Genomic DNA, 4,583 nt, shown 5'->3' with positions numbered 1-4,583 from the left:
AGTCACAGGACAATGTGTGTGCTGTATTCAGACCTAAACATGTTGGTAGGTGGGTTAAGAGTAATGCTCCATTTGTTGCATAACGTTCTGGCACTTTCCCATTAGAAGACATCAAAGCCATATCCCTGTGCATTTCCAACTCAAGCCATAGAACATAAATGGTAAAGTTGAGTCGAACCAGTATTCTGCCAAGCTGAGGTCTGTAATTGGCACTTTTACATGTCAAACAATTCCACAGGATAAATTTAGCTTTATAATGCTGACCTCAGAACACACAAGGTTCAGAATAGCTTGCAAACCTTAAGAAATGTTAAACTGGGTTCAGCACGGCTTTATCTTTAGTCAGAATATATTCTTTATTTTAATAGGTATTGTCTTAGCTAGGGATATCGCTGTTGAGAAAACACATTGGGGCCAAAAGCAATTAGAGGAGAAATGAGTTTAATTGGCTTACACATCTACATCATACTCTATCACTGAAGGTTGTCAGGACAGGAATTGAAACAGGGCAGAAACCTGGAGGCAGCAGCTGATGCAGAGGCCACGGAAGAATGCTGCTTATTGTCTTGCTCTTTAGCGCTTGCTCAACCTGCTTTCTTAAAGGACGCAGGAGACCATCAGCCCAGGGATGGCACCACCACAATAGACTAGTCCCTCCCCCATCAATCACTAATGAAGAAAATGCCATACAGGCCTACCCATAGCCTGATCTTACGGAGGCTCTCTCCTCGCAGATGACTCTAGCTTGTGTCAAGTTGACATGCAACTAGCCATCTAGCTCATATAGGGACATTCTAGTAAAACAATTAGCTAAACTACTTTGGTTCTTAGGCATAGCAGGGGAGAAAAGTTTATTTCCCAGGAAGTCATGTTTTACCTTTCTGTATAGTGTTTAGGGATATGATTTCCATAAATTTGTGTTTGTACATGTATGTGGTGTGTGTGTGTGTGTGTGTGAGAGAGAGAGAGAGAGAGAGACAGAGAGACAGAGAGAGACAGAGAGACAGAGACAGAGACACACAGAGTGAGACAGAGCATATGTCCCATGGTGGTCAGAAGAATGCTTTCAGGGTCACAGCTCTGTCCTTCCATTGTGAGATCAGGGGATTAGACTCATTAGACTCGGGCTGTTTGATTTGTGCAACACTAGCTTTGCCCCACTGAACCACCTCACCATCTCTGAGTTCTTTTAATTATGTTTGAGTAAATGTGTTCTGCATATAAACTTCACCATATCGGTGGCGTCTAATTATATAGTAATAAAGAGCTACACACAGGCTAATATTCCCCATCTCTTAAAGTCTGTAGAACATGCCTTTGAGAACACCACCATCACATCTCCACGGGGCTTGTCCTCACTGGACAGAAGCAGCGCATGACCGAGGCTGTTTAGCCTCAATCACTGATCATGAGTCGCCCCAGTGTGGAATTCCAGTTATGATCTGAATTCTATACATTTTATTCAGATTTACAGTGGCAACAGCAGAACACTTGGGGCCTTATTCATCGAACAATGAGACATTCTAGAGGTTTGGGACCTGATGAACATGTTCTCTGACTGCCCTGGATGCAAAGGAATCAACGTTTAGTGTAGTGTTGCAGTGTATTGGTCTGCTGTGGAAACATCTCTGTAAGTTTCCAATTCAAAGAAAAGCCTCATCTCTAGCCACAGTCTTCTGCTCCCGCTTTCACCAAAGCCAGTGGTACAGTTAATTTGCAGGTACCACCAGCAGGAGCAAATCTCCAACGTTTCAATGACCAGTGTAGCACAGAAATTTGAGAATTATTTCATAAATCTAAACTGCGTAAATAAACCTGGAGACAGATTCTTGATCTAGAATTTCCCACTGAACAAAAATTCTTTAGCTCCTAAGGAAAAGAATGTCTTAATTTTAATTTTTTTCTATCACAATCCATAAACGATAAATCCGAATTCTTTTTAAAGTCCTCTGGGAACAAGACGAGATCTTGACTAAGATTTCTTCCCCCAGGGCTGCCTGACAAGTGAACAAATAGTAAAAGCACAGAATATGTCACCAGGTGATCTTTCTGCCATCGTACAGATTTCAGAGCCACTTGCAGGTAATTCTAAGAGTGAAACATCTCAGCAGAACCATAATTTATTGGTTCTCCTGTCTTAGTTTCTGTAAACATATAGATTTATGATCCTTCTGCCTAAAGCAGACAGCGGAGAAAAACTAGATGCACCTATGCGGAATAAGAAGGGAAGAACCAGCCGCGCATCTGATACCTGTTCAGGTCACATTTAAGAAAAACAACACACAGAGCTTTTCACTGTGTTTGCTCATAATCCTCTTACCCCGAGTTACAATTGTAAAGGTTGCATCTCCTCCCCCCTGCTAGAACCACAGTGTTTATTAAAGCAATACGGAGAAAATGAAGAAGACTGAATCCTCCCAGTAGACAATACCCAAGCCTTATCAGACACCATAGTAGGTGAACTTCTCCCCTTCTCTGCCCTGCCTTAATGCACCATATAGAGAGGGCTCTCTTGTTGTAAAGATGTCACATATATTTCCCCTTCACTCAGAGCTTCCTGAATAAAGAGAGATCATTTGTCTCCATGGTGTTTTGCCATTAACAGTATCAGAGCTGCTGGAACACAATGGGAGATGTGTTTTCCCTTAACCTCTTGACTCAGAGATGTCCCGATGCTAAACGTTATTGCATTTTGCATTAGCCCAGAACAGTGGGAGATCAGCAATGGATGGAAAAGGGCCGGCCGAGAAAAGCCAAGGCAGCTCTCATGTGCTTCACACTGCAGTTGGTGGCAGAGCACTAAATGCCTGATACGTTTTCAGAAGAGGTGCGAGTGGGAATGGAGAAAGGAGGTTGTGAGTTGCGCCTTTGTCGTCCTTTCCATCACTGAGATAATCTGCCCTGAAAGTGGTACGCAGTGTTTGATTATATGTGTTACCTTGGCAGAAGCCAATTTACTTTTCTCTGTTACCCTAGTGATCCACAAACCATGGAAGGAGCAACGGGATTCACACTTACTGCCTCTCTGCCACATCTCTTCTGTTGCCTTAATGTTACCCTTGGGGTCAGGAGCCTGATGTGATAGCCATTACTGCAAACCCCTCCTTACCATCTTGCCCTTGTCTTTTGACAGTATGGGAATCGAGTTGGGAAAACATCTTCCCACGTGATAGGACGGTTGTATGGCAGAGGCTCAGAAGTAAGGCTCTACTGTACGCAAGCAGTGATTGCTCAGTGAGCATCTCAGACTGCACGTTTCTCAACATGGCAGGCGTCTCCCAAATTATCTAGCTCTATTCACAGATGCTTGCTTTTTAGACGATGAAGTTCGAGAATTTCAACGAGTTGACTGTGGATGATCAACGTGGGTGACAGCATTCATACTCCCCGATAGAGTCCCTTCCCATGGGCTGTGGGAGGGTGTTCTGTTGAACGAGTGCTTAATGTAGAATTGAGTTTCAGGAGCATGCCCGAAGCCATGAACTCTAATTCTAAAACACAGCTCCTTCCATGCTGTGCTGCGGAGTTCTCTATTAGTGAAGAGAACGAAGGTGTACTTTATGGGGAAAACCTTGTTTTTCTTTTAACTTATATTAAATTATATATTTAATAAATCACATTATAAAAATGTAAATATATTTAATAAATTATATCAAATTATAATTTATATAAAATAACATTTCATATTTCAAGTTTTATTTACATAAAATATTTGCGTACAGTAATTATATGTTTTATATTACATATTTATATAAAACATAACATTAAATATGTGATGTATCACATAATATACAATATATTTAAATTATTATATATAAGTATATATATTTGCATAAGTGCAAGTATCTAGGTGGACTGCAAAGGGTGCTCCTCTGAGCTGGAGTTAGAGCTCAGAATTGAATGAGAGCTCAGTGCAGGTGCTGGAATTGAACTTGAGTCCTCTACTTGAGTGGTGTGCATGCTAAACTGCCCAGCCATCTCTCGACATTTTTTTAGGATAAGATTTTATATGTACATTAAAGGGGCAGTTGAACATATACATCTAAAGACAATAAAAAATCCCCAGATTTCTTACCCGCGGTTTGTGTACTCAGAAAATTGAGATTAAGTTGCATAAAAATAAAATTCCATATGACCCTGGTCCACCACTCCTAGGCACATAACCAGAGGAATCTAAGTCAGCATAGCGCAAAGCTAATTGGGTACTCTTATTTATCGCCGCAAGTTCATGATCACCAAGGAATGAGGCAGCCCAGAACAACATCAACACACAAAAGGATACAGAAAATTCACCACCTATACACAACAGGGTATTATTCAGCCAAAGAGAAAGAAATCATGGAGCTGGGTATCTAGTCAGACAGAAGGGTACTTGCCTAGCCTGCATGAATCCCTCAGTTTAATTCCCATATAAGGCATGGCAGTACATTCCCATAATCCCTACCCTAGGATGCGAAGGCCAAGGAATCAAAAATTCTAGGTCGTCTTTAGCTCATAGAGAACTGTAGGCCAGCCTTGGGTGCATTGGATTCTGTCTCAGAAAGAAAGAAAGGAAAGAAGGAAGGAAGGAAAGAGGGAGGGAG

The sequence above is a fragment of the Microtus ochrogaster genome, chromosome 5 (assembly GCF_000317375.1).
Source record: "Microtus ochrogaster isolate Prairie Vole_2 chromosome 5, MicOch1.0, whole genome shotgun sequence".
Classification (NCBI taxonomy): Eukaryota; Metazoa; Chordata; class Mammalia; order Rodentia; family Cricetidae; genus Microtus; species Microtus ochrogaster.
Note: the sequence above shows the minus strand (reverse complement) of the source record.